Source organism: Myotis yumanensis, unplaced genomic scaffold, assembly GCF_028538775.1.
Source record: "Myotis yumanensis isolate MYYU_CA2020_CCGP unplaced genomic scaffold, mMyoYum1.0.hap1 SCAF_3, whole genome shotgun sequence".
NCBI classification, from domain to species: domain Eukaryota; kingdom Metazoa; phylum Chordata; class Mammalia; order Chiroptera; family Vespertilionidae; genus Myotis; species Myotis yumanensis.
Genome location: NW_027223754.1, coordinates 89,205,829 through 89,223,682, shown reverse-complemented (window position 1 = coordinate 89,223,682; position 17,854 = coordinate 89,205,829).

The following is a 17,854-nucleotide window of genomic DNA, read 5'->3' as shown; positions in this document are numbered from 1 at the left end:
CGCCTGAGAAGGATTGCATGTGCTCTGGCTGGCTCTGAGCTGGAGGGACCATTGTGCAAGAACCAGAGAGAGGCCACTAGGAGCCAAGAGTGGTTCCCAGTTGATAACCAGCAAGGAAGTAGGGACCTCAATCCAACAGCTGAATGGAACTGAATTTTGCCAACCTTAATAAGCTGGAAACAGATTCTCCCCTAGAACTTCCTGAGGGAACATAGCCCAGCCAACACCTTCATTTCAGCCTTGTGAGGCCTGAAACAAAGAAACTAGCTGAGTCACAGGACTTCTGACCTATAGTAATTGTGAGTTAATGAATTTTTTGCTGTTAAGTTTGTGGTCATTTGTTATAGCAGCAATAAGAAACCAATACACTCTACACAGGTCAGCTCTTCAAATGCCTCTTTGAAGCCCTCTCTCACTTGCTTAAGATGAGGGGGAACATGGGCAAGGGAAGAGGGCACATTTCAGCAGCCTAAAAACCATTCCTGATGAAATTCTTGATCTCATCAATTCGCAGATCTCCTGTTATATACCTGAGATTAAAGAAGGACTAAGAGTTCCTGGACCATATTTTGATTGCCCCTTAATAAGTTATATTTTTTTTAGAATAGATGGCCATTAATAACATTTATTCTTAGCTCTAGGGCCTTAGCTAACATAAAGCAAGAGGAAACGTCTAATTTTAATATCCTGTTATATGTACATACCAGCAGAGTTGCCTTCCCTTTCAAGTTTGATATTCTTAATACGTGTTGAATACATTGGGGATGCTCTCATTAGAAAGGGTGACAGAAGAGGGAGTTGAGATCCCAAAGATAGAATTCACCACTAGGATGGGAATAGAGACAAGTCAGAAAAAAATAAAATTGCCTAAGGCATGAGTTCATGTGGATGAAACAGCCCTAGACTTTAGAGACAGCAGCATGAGAGAGTTAGTGTTTGGTGGTTCTGGATGAAGAATGGCTCACAAGTAAGCACATTTACTAGTATATCTTTCTGCAAGAATCGGCAAGACTGGAATGAACTAGGACTATGTAGTGGAGTGAGTACAATAGTTGACCCTTTTCTCTCTTGGGTTTTATGACTTCACAGCTTGAATTTCCAACAGAGAATGGGAATGATGGAAGCAGAGGATGGAGTGGCAGTTCTGTCACAGAACCTATGGTCTGTGTGTGAGTGGGGGTAGGACCACCAAGACTCTACTGCCCACTACTAAAGGCCACATGCTGGGCAGACTCTGAAGATTGGTGTATAACTGAAGAGGGAGGCAACTTTGTCACAGTTTCTGTCTCATATTGCTGCCCTTAAAGATCATTTAGAGCAGTGGTTCTCAACCTTAGCTGCACATTAAAATCACCTGGGAATCTTTAAAATTCTGATTTCTGGGACTCATCCTCTGGAAATTCTGTTTCTTTGTAACTAATGTTGTGGCCTCACCCCATAACAAAGAAACAGAATTTCTGGAGGATGAGGCCCAGAAATCAGGATTTTAAAAAAGATTCCCAGGTGATTCTAATGTGCAGCCAAGGTTGAGAACCACTATTTAGAGCCATGATTTCAAAGCTTCTAATAATCTAGTCCAGCTTCCTCTGTTTGGCCTATTCATTGGATGCCTACCATGTACAGGTCACTGGCCTCCATTCTGAAAGCTGATGTGTCTGTAAGGCTGTTGCTGTTTAGAAACTGTGCTATCATGGATAGAATCCTCTTCCTGACAAAAGCTGACTTATTCCTTAAAGTAAAGGGCAACCATAGAGTAATTTCTAGAATTCTTTTTCCTTTCCATAGTCATTTCAGGAAGAAAAAGATAAATATGAAGAAAAAATTAATATATAGAAAAGTCTTCTCTGTGGGTAGAGTTGCAATATCTCAAAGTTAGGACTATTCTATGTATATTTTATATTTCTCATTTAATTACCTATAATAAACAGCCAAGAAATAGTCATTACCCATATCCTCAGCACCTAATGCCATTTCTGATATACAATGTAGTACCTAATAAATATTTGTTGAATCAATGAATATGAAAAATGCAAACCAAGCATTTATAATATTATGATATTATTTCTTTTGAGTTCAACTCCATAAGAATGAGTGCAGAAGGTCACTGGGAGAGTGTAAAGGCATCATGAGTTTCATATTTCAACAACCAGTGCCAAACTCTTAATGCCAGAAGGGAGGAGATGGGATGTTAAACCACCTCTTATTACCACTTTTGTTGACTTCGATTGCCTCAGTATTATTCTCCAATTGCTTTGTTTCTATGGAGCTCTAACTCCTCATTACCTCTCATTGGAACGCCCTGCAAATCATCCTGCTTTCTTTATCCTCTCTCACCTCAAAGTAAACCTGTCATCTTGCTCCAGTTGGAGCTGCTTCCATTTAGAAGACTGTGGCAAATTCTCTCTCTACCCCTGTTGCTCTTCAGGAAAATTATACTCTGGATAAGTGGATGTTACAGACACTTTTCAGAATGTATTTAGCCTGAATTTCTCTTGTCTTCCAACATTCTCCTAAGCCATTACCTTTGCATTGGAGTGAAATTAAATTTAAGGAGATAGAGGTTCTGAATTTCTTCCTTTGACCAGATGGAAATCGTTACATTAGAATGCTGATGACTGCAAAATCTTGGACATATTGTTTTCACAATTAGGACATGGCAAACACAAAGTTCTTCAGTCAAAGCCAGCATTCAAATTCAGCTTCCATTTGCTGCTATAAATTTTGTTCTTGTTGCTGCCAGTAAACACCAACTGTTCAAGTGAAATAGTAATTCCAAATGTGCCTGTTGGATGACAGTAAAAAAATTATTTGCTGCATAAATGCTGATGCAAAAGGATTATTCAATACACTAAACTAGAGAAGAGAAAGGAACACAGAAAGTTGAACCAAATGCAGTTCTCACTAAGAAATTTTTAGTTGAAAGCACTAAAAATTCTTTTGAGGAAATGTTGATGTAATATAGTATTTAAACACCAGGGAGAAAATAAATACAGAATTAGGGTATCTACCCTAAGGTGGGCATACTTTGAGTGCTTTAATGGGGTTATCAGAGAAGGCATTCCCAGGTTGTGAAAGTCAGGGGGGCGGGGAACCCCAAAGCTTCTTTAAAGCTGATAGGAACACATGGCCCAGAAATTATTTGTTAATGATCAATCTAACAGCTGAAAGTCAAAGTCAGTAGCTAGTGCAATCCATGATATAAAGATTTAATGACTTTCTTACAGATTTACTTTGAGGCTTACCATCAGAAGTTTGTTCTCATGTCTCTCTACAATTTAATTTAATGTATAGCTGGAATTATGATCCAAAAAGATAGTTTCATAAGTGATTTCCTGGAGTTTAACTTTGGGTCACCTAAATTTATAAGGGGTTTCTCTTTTCCTTTCCCTCATTGCTTTTCTGTGATGCTGAAGGAAGTGTATGGACCTTGAACTTAGCTGACCTGAGGCCTGGGGCCCAGTCTGATTCTTGTACCACTGAGCCTACTTTCTCATGTGAATAATAGTGCTCACCTCACTAGGTTGCTGTTAGAATTAAATAAGATAATATATGTTAAATGCTTTGTACAAGTCTTACACATAAAAGGACCTTAATAGTAACATTAGTTTCACTCCCAGATTAGACTTTGCAAACAAATAATTTGAAAAACAGAATATTTGAATCAATTCTTTAGTGTGATGAGGCTCCAGGCCAAGAACCAAGCAATAAAGACGTTCCAAATCAGAACATTTCAACATCTGCCAAGGCTAGGGCTTTATGTTTGTGGCTAAAATAAGCAGTTTAATATAAAACAGTTTTTTCTTTTTAAAAATTCTTCTTCATTTTCTCAAGGGAGGAAAAGCATTTTCAGAATAATGTTTAAAATCTTTCCTTTGTAGATCTAAAGATGTGGGCAAGTTTCATACTGAAGTTGAGATTTGCTGAAAGTGTTAGATGGATATATGAGGACCAGACACTGCTGTCAAAAATAAAACAGATGTTGGTGTCTTGAATGCCTTTATGTAAGGCCAAAGCTAAGTGTCTGGCTTATTTTTTCATTGAATTAATTGGTGTATCTAGTTTAACTGGCCAAATTATTTTTGCTTAGATGTTCACTTGCTTCAATGTTTTCAAAAGTACAGAAAATACCAATAATGGTAAATACAGGGTTGGGCAAAAGTAGGTTTACAGTTTTTCATATGGAAAATAATACATTAAGTAATAATACAAGAATAAACTCTGTGTTTTGCATATTCACAACTATAAACCTACTTTTACCCCATCCTGTATATGTATTCAGAGCAAGAGAAACTATTCATTTCCAGACCCCAGATTTATAGCAATTTTTATATAAGATTTAGTTTCTCCTTATGGTCACTTCTGAACATGTATAAATTATCAGAGTCTGTGTGCATTTATTTACACACACACACACACACACACACAACAATACCAGCAGAAACACAGCTAAACAAAGTTGAGCCTTGTTGGGTGGGTTTGGGGAAACATAGGCCAGCTCAGGGTAAGGCAAGCCTATGAGATAAGAAGTATAAAATAGTAGTAAACACCCTTAGAAACATTTTCTTTTGAAAAGACATCCCAATAACATCCTACAGATAGACTAGAAGAGACACGCATGTGCTTTATGTGTGATACAGTGAGCAAAACCAAAGGCTCACTCTGAATGTCTAATCCAGCTTGAATTGCAATATTAATGAAGGAAACAATGGTATTGATTCAAAGAAGCTCAGGACGGCAGGGAGAGAGATATAAAGTCTACAATCACATCCATCTGTTACCTGGATCTCCTTTTCACTATTCTGGCATAGAGATCATCCAATTGACACTTGAAGTGAACAACTCACCCTTTTACAGCAGGCTATTCTCTCTTTGAATAATATTATTAGATTTTTATTTTTATTTTTGTATCAAGCTTTAGTTCTCTGTAATTTCCACTTATTGGTCCTACTTCTGTCACTCATGGTCAATCCCAGGCAGAACCCCACTTCCAGTGGCAATTAGTCTTACAAACATTAAGGTAAGGGTAACAAATTAGCCTGCATAGTAATTTTAAATAATTACAAATGAGCTACTGAAATTTAAAAATTGGAAAATTACCTATAAAATACATATTTTTCCATTTTATTGAAACTTTGGAAGCTCTGGAAGCAATGGGCCCACATTCCCAAATGGTAATAATTGGTTGAATTGAGTAGCAGGTGCTGCTTTTAGACAGGAAATGTGCTCACCTATTCACCGCAATCCTCACTTCTCCCTATTGTCTTGCACTGGGCCTGCTGTCCTCATTTTATGATACTTGACTGGCCTCTGAGACATTTGTATTTGAAATTCCTTTTGTGTCCTCTATAAGGCTTCTTTGCTTCAGAAGATTTATCCTCCTTATTTTTTTTTCCCTTTGCAGGATGAACTTCAGGCATGCTTGAAACATAAACCTGTTAAATGATGCTACACAGGGGAAATTGACATTTGATTCATCTAATTTCACAATCAATTCTGGAGTAAACATGTGGCTAGACACTTTTAATCCCTTAGGATAAGGGTGAGGTGTGGAGGGAAGAGATTATAAAAAAGCCTAAGAGAGTGCCAAGTATAGTCTCTAATCCCTGCTGGAGGCTTAATTCCCGGTAGTTGTTCTTTTTATTTATTGTTGAGAGTATTACAGATGTCCCCCATAATCCCCCTCTACCCAGTCCTCCCCCAGGCCTTCACCACACTATTGTCTGTGTCCATGGATTATGCATATATGCATAGGAGTTCTTTGGTTATTCTCTGCCTGCTCCCCCTCCCCCCTTCCCTCTGATATTCGTCAGTCTGTGCCAGGTTTCCATGCCTCTAGATCTAGTTTTTTCATTGGTTTATTTTGTCCATTAGATTCCACATATAAGTGAGATCATGTGATAAAAAAGCTGTGGTACATTTATGCAATGGAATAATATGCATCTATAAAAAAGAAGGATTTCTTACCCCTTGAGATAGCATGGAGGGATCTGGAGATTATTATGCTATGTGAAATAATCCAGTCAGAGAAAGAAGAGTACTGGTAGTTGTTCTTACTTGTAGCTGTGAATCCTCATGCGAAAGCAGGCATGTGGGAAACTAGTATCTACAATGAAGAACATGCTGCATAGGTTTTTGCTTTGTTTTGTTGCCTCTATGATGTCCAAATTAAATGCAAATTTATTTACTTCTTATTTTTTTAAATCCTCACTGGAATACATGTTTTTTAAAATTTTATTTGAGAGAGAGAGAGAGAGAGAGAGAGAGAGAGACATATATGTGAAAAAGAAACATCAAGTTGTCTCTGGTTCATACCCCTACAGGGACTCATAGCAGCAACCCTTCAGTGCATGGGACAACACTCCAACCAACTGAACCACACAAGCCAGGGCTATTAATGCAAATTTATATACTCTGACACTGTATGTTGGAGTCTTACTGTCAATTGTATCATAATCCTCCATGTTCTGGAAAGGGGAACATCTATAATAATAAAAGCATAATATGCTAATTAGACCAGACAGCCTAACGATGTTCCAGATGACCTTTCAGATGAAGCTGCAACAGCAGGAGTCTGAAGCAGAGGCAGTTAGGGGTGATCAGGCAGGCAGGCAAACGGTTAGGGGCAATCAGTCAGGCAGGCCAGTGGGTAGGGGCAATCAGGCAGGCAGAGTGGTTAGGGACAATGAGGCAGGCATGCAGAGTGGTTAGGGGTGATCAGGCAGGCAGGCAGGCAGGCAGGCGAGCAGTTAGGAGCCAGCAGTCCCGGATTGCGAGAGGGATGCCCCTGCGGGATCAGGCCTAAACTGGCAGTCGGACATCCCCTGAGGGGTCCTGGATTGTGAGAGGCTGCAGGCCAGGCTGAGGGACTCCCCTTCCCATGCACGAATTTTGTGCACCAGGCCTCTAGTCTCTAATAAGTAGTTGAATGTACTTGCATGTCTCTAGGTACTTCCATAACTGGTAATAACTGAATGGACAACTGCAGAAGCCATGTGATGATTATTCTGGAATGAGATTCAGCTTAACTGCTTGGGTCTTTGAGGCAAAGAAACTTAGGCATCTCAGACCCCTCAGATATGAAGGTCTAGGATTATCAACATCAGTTATAACCTAGGGACCCTCTTCTGTGTAGGGACTATAACTTAGCCCACTGACCCTTCTGTTGTAATTCTCTTTCTTTTCATAATTGTCAAAAACTATTCCATTAAGAATCCATGACAAGACAGATTTAATTTATAAGGGATGTGTGTGGATTTGCATGGAGTCAGGATAAACTGTAGCAGATGCTGTCAGTGCTTTATTCATGTCCCTCCAGCCCTTGCCAGTTCAACTTCCAGCATCTTTCAGAATTTACCACCCTCAAGTCCTAAGACACTGACAGAAAGAAACCATAAGCAGATCATAGTTTTTTTCTGTTGCTCAACCTGAGTTCTGGTTGCTGTAGTTTTTAGCCTATCAAGAGGTCACAAATATAAACCAGGCCGACAACTTGAGTGAAACCATGGGGCCGAATGATAAGCATTGGCTTCTTTGCAGGATCCAGCCCATCAGTCACTCAGTACATCTGTAGAAATGATCCGATATTCTGATTTTCCCATGACAACCTGAAGTGAGGCCTTGGCACCGTTGAGAAGGACAGGAGGAAGCTGAATTTCATTGTTTAACGCAAATCCTTTAATCAATTGATTAACGGCCTAATGGAATTTTCAGACAGAAAATTTTGAAAAATGATAGTACTAATCTTATACAGAATAGAAGAGAAGCTATTTAAGGTAAAGGGTCAGTTTCCTCCAACATGACTGCTATAGCATTATTTGATGCTACTTTGACCTAAAGGGACAGAGCCACAAAGTGTCTGCAGGAATGAGGGGGAGCGAGGTATTGTAATGCTGCCAGCTCAGGACAATGCAGGGAGTGTACCGTGAATTTTTATTAATTACTTACTATATGCCAGGACTTATTCTAAGTGTTTTACATTTAGTAACCAATTAATTACCTATAGCAATCTCATAATATAAGTATCATTATTATACCTATTATTCAAACGAGGAAGCTGAGGCACAAATAGCTTTAGATTACTTCTCATCCCAATAGTCTCACTTCAGATCCTGTGCTGTTAAGAATTCTTTCTTTTGTACTGTTTACTTCTATTTAACAACTCCGATAGAAGAAGGATTGATTTGGATAGTTTAATATTGGGATGCATTGTATTTTTTTCTGTGTGTGCTGTGTGTACTAGTATATGTACGCACATGTGGGTGTATATTACTAGTATCTGTGTATTTCTTAGGAAAATTTTTATGCAAAATATTCAGTTTGATCTGGAGCTAGTTGGGGTAATGGAGAGAATAACTGAGTATCTGGAAGTTTAATTAGTGGCACTACTTGCTACGGAGTGGCTTTATAGACTTGAGAGAAGCCAGCTCCTGAGGGCTTATTTATTCATCTATGAAAGAAAGCAGTTGGACCAATCACCTTCTCATTTTCTTTCTTCCCCGGGCAGTTTATGGTTCTCTGTTTTCCCAAACCTCTAAGGCAGTGGTTCTCAACCTGTGGTTTGTGACCCCATTGGCGGTCAAACGACCCTTTCACAGCGGTCGCCTAAGACCATCCTGCATATCAGATATTTACATTGTGATTCATAACAGTAGCAACATTACAGTTATGAAGTAGCAATGAAAATAATTTCATGGTTGGGTCACAACATGAGGAACTGTATTTAAAGGGCCAGAAGGTTGAGAACCACTGCTCTAAGGTGTCCTGAGAACACAAAACTTACAAAACTGGTGTTCCTTTAGAATTAGGAGACACTTGTGATGGGTAGGACCACAGCTGATTCACCTTCCAATGGAACTGAAAGCTTAGGAAGTGAAGCCATTGCACCCCCACTCTCCACACCTAGTATTATCACCAATTATCTGTCATAAAGTTTCAATGAAAGGTGAATTTTTGGTGGTTAAGGTGGACATGGGAGTCAGATAGACTAGACCTGACCTCTCTCTATGGGAATCTGGGTGGGATCACTGCTTTTTCCAGGCTGTTCTTGTATGGTGGTTAGCAACCATACTCAAGGCTTTCATTACTGAATTTGTTTCAGTAATTTCTAAGGGTTAAGTACTCTCCTCTATTTAGAATGTGACTTGATTTTTTCCATAAGGGCAGCCCTGTAAGCTATCATTAGCCTCCTACAGACACAACCTGAGATATGGACTGTGGATACAGATCACGGCAGTCCATCCAATTTGGTGTCAAGCAACTTATAATGATCTCCTAAGTAAACAATTCTTCTATCAACCCAGAGAGTCTGAGAGCAGGTGTGGGGTGTTGAATGTTTACCCTGTGGCCAACCAACTCAGAGAAATTAACTGCATGCAATTATCCTTTCTAATGGGAAACAGAAGAGAAGGTTAGCTACACTACCGGAGGCTCAGAGAGCAAGCACTTGGTACACCTATTGATGTATGGAGATGTATCAGAGGCACATCAACTCTTACCCCTTATGAATAAGGCAACATCTTCCCTATATGTTTCTAGAAGCCATCAAACAGTGCCTTACATGTTCTTTCTTATAAAAAATACTAGAGGCCCGGTGCACAAAAATTTGTGCACTCGGGGCCGGGGGGGGGGGGGGGGGGGGCCCAGCCTGGCCTGTGCCCTCTCGAAGTCTGGGACCCCTTGGGAGATAACGACCTGCTGGCTTAGGCCTGCTCCAGGGTGGCAGAGGGCAGGCTGAATTCCTAAGTGCAGCCCCTGGTCAGGCTCAGAGCAGGGCCGATTGGGGAGTTGGGGCACCGCCCCATCATGCACAGAGCAGGGCGGATGGGGAGGTTGCGATGCCACCCTCAGTCACGCTCAGGGTAGGGCCAATTCGGGGGTTGGGGCACCGCCCCCTGTCACACTCAAGGCAGGGTCGATGGGGAGGTTGCGGCGCCACCCCCTGTCACGCACAGAGCAGGGCCCATCAGGGGGTTGGGGCGCTGTACCCTGTCACGCACAGAGCAGGGCTGATCAGGGGGTTGAGGAGCTCCCCGCTGTCACTCACAGAGTAGGGCCAATAGGGGAGTTGGGACACCGCCCCCTGTCACACACAGAGCAAGGCGGATCAGGGGGTTTGGGCGCTGCCCCCTGTCACACTGATCCCGGTGCCCGGAGCCTCGCTGCTCTGCTGATCCCAGTGTCCAGGAGGCATATTACCCTTTTACTATATAGAATAGAGGCCTGGTGCATGGGTGGGGGCTGGCTGGTTTGCCCTGAAGGGTGTCCTGGATCAGGGTGGGGGTCCCCACTGGGGTGCCTGGCCAGTCTGGGTGAGGGGCTGAGGGCTGTTTTCCGGAAGCGAGTGACTGAAGCCTCCAACCGCTCCTTGTTTTCTTTCTTTTTTTTTTTTTTTATTCTGGGCCAGCTTTAGCTCTGAGGCCTGGCCACTGAAAACATCGATACAATGTTGCTAAAGCCCAGCTGACTGAAAGCCGGTTTCTGGGCTTTTGTTTATTTTCTTATTTGCAACATAGTAGATAGTTGCTTAGAGTTGCAACTGAGAGGCCAGAAAGTGAGGCGGGGAATGTTGGAGTCCGTAGTCACTGAAGCAAGCAAGCCTCATGTTCGCTTCCAGCTGCCTGGCTGCCGGCCGCCATCTTGGCTGACAGTTAATTTGCATATACTCACTGATTAGCCAATGAAAAGGGTAGCGGTCGTACGCCAATTACCATGTTTCTCTTTTATTAGTGTAGATCTTTATTGTTTAAAGTATTACATATGAATCATTTTCCCCCATTGACTGCTCCCCTGCTTGTTCCCACCCCACCTGCTCATGCCCTCACCCCCCACTATTGACTATGTCCATGGTTCATTCTTATAGGCATGCATACAAGTCCTTTGGTTTATCTCTCACTGCCCCCTGCACCCTCTCCCACAAACTCCTCCCCCACCTACCTTCCACTTGAGGTTGCATGGTCTGTTCGATGCTTCTATGTCTCTGGAGCTATTTTAGCTCTTCAGTTTATGTTGTTCATTAGATTCCACATATGAGTGAGATTATGAGATATTTATCTTTCACTGACTGGCTTATTTCACTTAGCATAATGCTCTCCATGTCCATCCATGCTGTTGCAAATGGTAAGAGTTCCTTCTTTTTTAGAGCAGCTTAGTATTCCATTGTGTAGATGTACCACAGTTTTTTAATCCACTCATCTGCTGATGGGCACTTAGGCTGTTTCCAGATCTTAGCTATGGTGAATTGTGCTGCTGTAAACATAGGGGTACATATATCCTTTCTGATTGGTGTTTCTGATTTCTTGAGATATATTCCTAGAAGTGGGATCACTGGGTCAAATGGCAGTTCCATTTTTAACTTTTAGAGGAAACTCCATACTGTCTTCCACAGAGGCTGCACCAATCTGCATTCCCACCAGCAGTGCAAGAGGGTTCCTTTCCCCCTAAATCCTTGCCAGCACTTGTCACTTGTTGATTTGTTGATGGTAGCCATTCTGACAGGTGTGAGATGGTACCTCATTGTTGTCTTGATTTGCATCTCTTGGATGATTAGTGACTTTGATTATGTTTTCATATGTCTCTCGGCCTTCCTTATGCCCTCTTTCGAAGAGTATCTATTTAGGTCCATTGCCTATTTTTTTATTGGATTGTTTATCTTCCTTTTGTTAAGTTGTATGAGTTCCCTGTAAATGTTGGAGATTAAACCCTTATCAGAGATAACGTTGGCAAATATGTTCTCCCATGCAGTGGGCTTTCTTGTTGTTTTGTTGATGGTTTCTTTTGCTGTGCAGAAGCTTTGTATTTTGATGTAGTCCCATTTGTTTATTTTCTCCTTAGTTTCCATTGTCCTAGGAGCTGTATCTGTAGACATATTGCTACTACATATGTTTGATATTTTGCTACCTCTAGATTCTGCTAAGATTTTTATGATTTTCCCTTTTATGTTTGTCCTTTACCCATTTTGAGTTTATTTTTGTGTATGGTGTAAGTTGGTGGTCCAGTTTCATTTTTTTAACTGTATCTGTCCAATTTTCCCAACACCATTTATTGAAGAGACTGTCTTGACTCCATTGTATGCTCTTGCCTCCTTTGTCAAATATTAATTGAGCATAATGAATTGGGTCTATTTCTTGGTTCCCTGTTCTGTTCCATTGGTTTATATGTCTGTTCTTATGCCAGTACCAGGCAGTTTTGAAAACAGTGGCTTTGTAATAAAGCTTGATATTTGGCAATGTGATCCCTCCAACTTTCCTCTTCTTTCTCAGGATTGCTATGGCTATTTGGTATCTTTTTTTATTCCATATGAATTTTCAGAGAGTTTGTTCTAGATCTGTGAAATATGCCGTTGGTATTTTAATGGAGATTGCATTGAATCTATATATTGCTTTGGGTAGTATGGAATTTTAATGATGTTGGTTCTACCAATCCATGAGCATAGTATATTCCTCCACTTGTTTATGCCTTCCTCTATCTCTTTTTTTCAATGGCCTATAATTTTCAGAGCACAGGTCTTTTATCTTCTTACTTAAGTTTATTCCTAGGTATCCTAATTTTTTTGTTGCAGTGGTAAATGGGATTGTGGTTTTGGTTTCTCTTTCTGTGAGTTCCTTATTGGTGTATAAAAAAGCCATAGATTTCTGAGTGTTAATTTTATATCCTGCTACATTGCTAAATTCATTTATTAAATCTAATAGTTTTTTGATGGAGTCCTTAGGGTTTTCTATGTACAATGTCATGTCTTCTGCGAAGAATGACAATTTTACTTCTTTTCCAATTTGGATGCTTTTTATTTCTTCGTCTTGTCTGATCACTATGGCTAGCACTCCCAGTACCATGTTGAACAGGAGTGAAGAAAGTGGGCATCCCTGTCTTGTTCCTGTTCTTAGGGGGGTGGTTTTAGTTTTTGCCCATTGATTATGATGATGGCTGTAGGTTTGTCATAAAAGGCTTTGATTATGTTGAGGTATGATCCCTCCATACCCACTTTGCTGAGAGTTTTTATCAAGAAAGAGTGTTGGATTTTGTCAAATGTTTTTTCTGCATCAATTGATATGACTATGTGATATTTGTCTCTAATTTTGTTTATGTGATGTATCACGTTTATTGACTTGTGGATCCACGGATTACATTAGACATATCATACACCATGAATGAGTGGTATTTATTCTGTGGATGCAAGGATGGTGGATCCACAATGGGGATTGCATTGAATCTATATATATATATATATATATCATATCTGGATCTGATATGCTAGAATTTTGTTGAGGATTTTAGCATCTATGTTCATGAGCCATATTGGCCTGTAATTCTTTTTCATTGTGCTGTCTTTATCTGGTTTTGGAATTAGGGTAATTCTGGCTTCACAGAAAGATCTTGGAATGTTCCTTCCTCTTGAATTTTTTTGGAAGAGTCTGAGGAGGATAGGTTTTAGTTCTTTGATTGTTTGCTAAAACTCCCCTGTGAAGCCATCAGGCCCAGGGCTTTTGTTTGCTGGGAGTTTTTTTTTATTACTGCTTCAATTTCATCAGTAGTTATTGGCCTATTCAGGTTTTTTGAGTTTTGGAAGATTGGATTTTTCTAGGAATATGTCCATTTCATCTAGGTTGTTCATTTTGTTCAAGTAGAATTGTTTGTAGTACTTTTTTTTTACAATCCTTTGTATGTCTGTGGGGTCAGTTGTTACTTCACCTCTTTCATTTCTAATTTTGTTAATTTGGGTCCTCTCTCTTTGTTTCTTGGTGAGCCTGGCTAGAGGTTCATCAATTTTGTTTATCCTTTCAAAGTACCAGCTCTAGGTTTTATTGAATTATTTATTTATTTATTTTTATTTTTATTTGTCTCTAAGTTGCTTATTTCTGCTCTAATCTTTATTATTTCCTTCCTTCTACTTACTCTGAAATTTCCTTGTTGCTCTCTTTCCAATTATTTAAGTTGCAGGGTTAGATAATTTATTACATTTTTTTTCTTGTTTTTTGAGGTACTCCTGTAATGCTATGAACTTCCCTCTCAAGACTGCTTTCACTGAGTCCCATAGATCTTGGATTGTTGAGTTTTCATTGTCATTTGTGTCCAGGTTGCTTTTTATTTCTTCTTTGATCTCTTTGGTAATCCAATCATTGTTTAATAGCATGCTATTTAGCCTCCAAGTGCTTGATTTTTTCCCCCTGTTATAATTGTAGTTGATGTCTAATTTTATGCCATTGTGATCTGAGAAGGTGCTTATTATGATTTTTAGCATCTTGAATTTGAAGAGACTTTGCCTGTGTCCGAATATGTGGTCTATCTTTGAAAATGTCCTGTGTGCACTTGAGAAGAATGTGTTGCTTTGGGATGAAATATTCTGAAGATGTCAATTAAGTCCATCTGATCTAGTGAGTCATTTAGGATTGAAGTTTCTTTGCTGATTTTTTTGTACAGAGGATTTATCCAGTGGTGTCAATGGGGTATTAAAGTTCCCTGCAATGACTGTATTGCTGTCAATCTCTCCCTTGATATCTTCCGTAATTTTTTTTTAATGTATTTGGGTGATCCTGCATTGTGTGCACATATGTTTACCAGAGTTATATTCTCTTATTGAATTGCTCCCTTTAGTATTATGAAGTGGCCTTCCTTATCTCTTCTTATGGCCTTCACTTTGAGATCTAATTTGTCAGATATAAGTATTGCTACCCCAGCTTTTTTTCATTTCCATTTGCCTGAAAAAAATTTTTCCATTTCTTTACTATCAGTCTGTGTGAGTCCTTTGTTCTGAGGTGGGTCTCTTGTAGACAGCAAATATATGGGTCATGTTTTCTTATCCATTCAGCTACCCTATGTCTTTTGATTAGAGCATTTAGTCCATTTGCATTTAATGTTATTATTGATAAGTACTTGTTTGTAGCCATTTTTATTCTTTATGCCTGTGTTCCTTCTTTCTTTTCTATTTCTTCTATTTACAGCAATCTCTTTAACATTTCTTGCATTGCTGGCTTGGTAATAATAAACTCCCTTAGTCTTTTTTTTTTTTTTTTTGTCTATGAAGCTTCTTATTTCCCCTTCAGTTTTGAATGGTAGCCTTGCTGGGCATAATCCAAGTATTCTTGGATTCAGTCCCTTGGTTTGCATCACTTTGTATATTTCATGCCATTCCCTTCTGGCCTGATGTGTTTCTATTGAGAAATCAGTTGATAGTCTAATGGGAGATCCCTTGTAGGTAACTTTTTGTCTCTCACTGGCAGCCTTTAAGATTATTATTTTATCATTGATGTTTGCCAGTTTAATTATGATGTGCCTTGGTGTGAGTCTTTTTGGGACTCTGTGTGCTTCTTGGACTTGCATGGTTTTTTTCCCCCAACAACAGGGAAGTTTTCTGTCATATTTTCTGTCATAATTTCAAAAATTTCTATCCATTACTCTGAATTCTTTCTGTGATACGTTACTTGCCTCTATTTTTTAAAAATATTTTATTTTTTTTAAATTAAATCTTTATTGTTCAGATTATTACAGTTGTTCCTCTTTTTCCCCCCCATAGCTCCCCTCCACCCGGTTCCCACCCCACCCTCTACCCTTACTCCCCCTCTCCCACTGTCCTCATCCAAGATGTACAATTTTTCTCCAGTCTCTTCCCTCATCCCCCACACCCCTTTCCCTCCGAGAATTGTCAGTCCACTCCCTTTCTATGCCTCTGATTCTATTATATTCACCAGTTAATTCTGTTCATCAGATTATTTATTCACTTGATTTTTACATTCACTTGTTGATAGATATTTATTTGTTGTTCATAATTTTTATCTTTACTTTTTTCTTCTTCTTCCTCTTCTTAAAGAATACCTTTCAGCATTTCATATAATACTGGTTTGGTGGTGATGAACTCCTTTAGCTTTTTCTTATCTGTAAAGTGCTTTATCTGACCTTCAATTCTGAATGATAGCTTTGCTGGGTAAAGTAATCTTGGTTGTAGGTTCTTGCTATTCATCACTTTGAATATTTCTTGCCACTCCCTTCTGTCCTACACAGTTTCTGTTGAGAAATCATCTGACAATCTTATGGGTACTCCCTTGTAGGTAACTAACTGTTTTTCTCTTGCTGCTTTTAAGATTCTCTCTTTGTCTTTTGCTCTTGGCATTTTAATTATGATGTGTCTTGATGTGGTCCTCTTTGGATTCCTTCTGTTTGGGGTTCTCTGGGCTTCCTGGACTTGTAAGTCTATTTCTTTCACTAGGTAGGGGAAGTTTGCTGTCATTATTTCTTCAAATAGGTTTTCAATATCTTGCACTCTCTCTTCTTCTGGCACGCCCATAATTTGGATGTTGGTACGCTTGAAGTTGTCCCAGAGGTTCCTTACACTATCTTCATATTTTTTTATTCTTTTTGCTTTTTGCTTTTCTGGTTGGGTGTTTTTTGCTTCTTCATGTTTCAAATCTTTGACTTGATTCTTGCGATCCTCTAGTCTGCTGTTGGATCTCTGAATGATATTCTTTATTTCGATCAGTGTATGCTTAATTTCTAGTTGGTCCTTTTTCATATCCTCAAGGGTCTCACTAGATTTCTTGAGGGTCTCACTAAATTTATTGACGGTTTCTAGAAAATTCTTGAAAAACCTTATAACCGTGGTTTTGAACTCTATATCCAGTCGTTTGCTTTCCTCTATTTCTGTCATTTGTGATCTGTTTCTTTGTCTCCGTATTTTGGCTGCTTCCCTGTGTTGATAGAGTGGCTTTGTGTGCTAGGTGCCCTATAGGGCCCAGTGGCTCAGCCTCCCCAGTTACCTGAGGTGGACACTCTTGGTGCACCCTTTTGTGGGCTTTGTGCATGGTGTTGTTGTAGTTAAGCCTTGATTGTTGTTGGTATCAGTGGGAAGAATTGACCTCCAGGCCAATTGGCTGTGAGAATCAGCTATGTCTATGGTGGGAGAACTTCTGTGCTGGAGACACCCTTCTGGGGCAAGACTTGCTTCAGTGGGGCTTTGGTGCTCACTGAGTCTACCCCCTGAGTGTGTCCCTTATGGATCTGAGGAGTTGTAATCTGGATGGTCCCACTCTGACCACTGGGTACACTGGCTCTTGGATCTCTAAGGAGGTGGTAATTTAGCCTCTGCCTGAGGCTACCCAGCAGGAGCTACGGAGAGATCTGCAGATTCCTCTTCTTTGTTTGGGGTTTGGAGGTGCCCAGATGAGTCCCAGCTGTGAAGCAATGCAAGCTGCTGTGGGGCCTTGGGCCTTCTTTTGGATGTTCTGGGCCTCTCTGACCAAGCTGCAGTTTGTTAGCTAATTTTAGATTGCAAAGGGCCAGGCCATTCATATGCAAAAGCCTCTGTGCACAGCTTGGGTGGGGCAGGGTCTCAGGGAATCAACAGGGTGGAGCGAACAGCTATGGCTGATCCTCAGTCCTGCCCTAAGAGGCCCCAGGTCTCAGTGTCCTGCAGTAATCGCTGCAAGCACCTCTGAGAGAAAGCCACCCTCAAGTTCTGCTTGCTGCCAGACAGTCCAGTTTCTCCCTGTATGAGTCTGGAGCCACAGAGACTCGCCCGGAACTGGCGTTCAGAGCAGTCGGGAGCATGTGTCTCCCTCCTGATTAAAAAAGACAACCGCGTCCTCAGTTGCCAGCCCTTTCCACGTGGGCCTCCGTACCTCTGCACTTTACTTCCACACCTCCTCTGAGTCTCAGTGTGCTTTTCTCTTTCCTTCTAGTTGTAGAATTTTCACTGAGCCAGCCTTCCTGTGGTTCTGGATGATGTCCATTTTGTCTTTTAGTTGTATTTTTGAAGTGGTTGTGCAAGGCAGCAATTTCAGGTGTTTACCTATGCCACCATCTTGGTTTCTCACTTGCCTCTATTTCATTTAATTTCTTTTCTGGTGATTCCACTCCCCCGCTCCTTTGG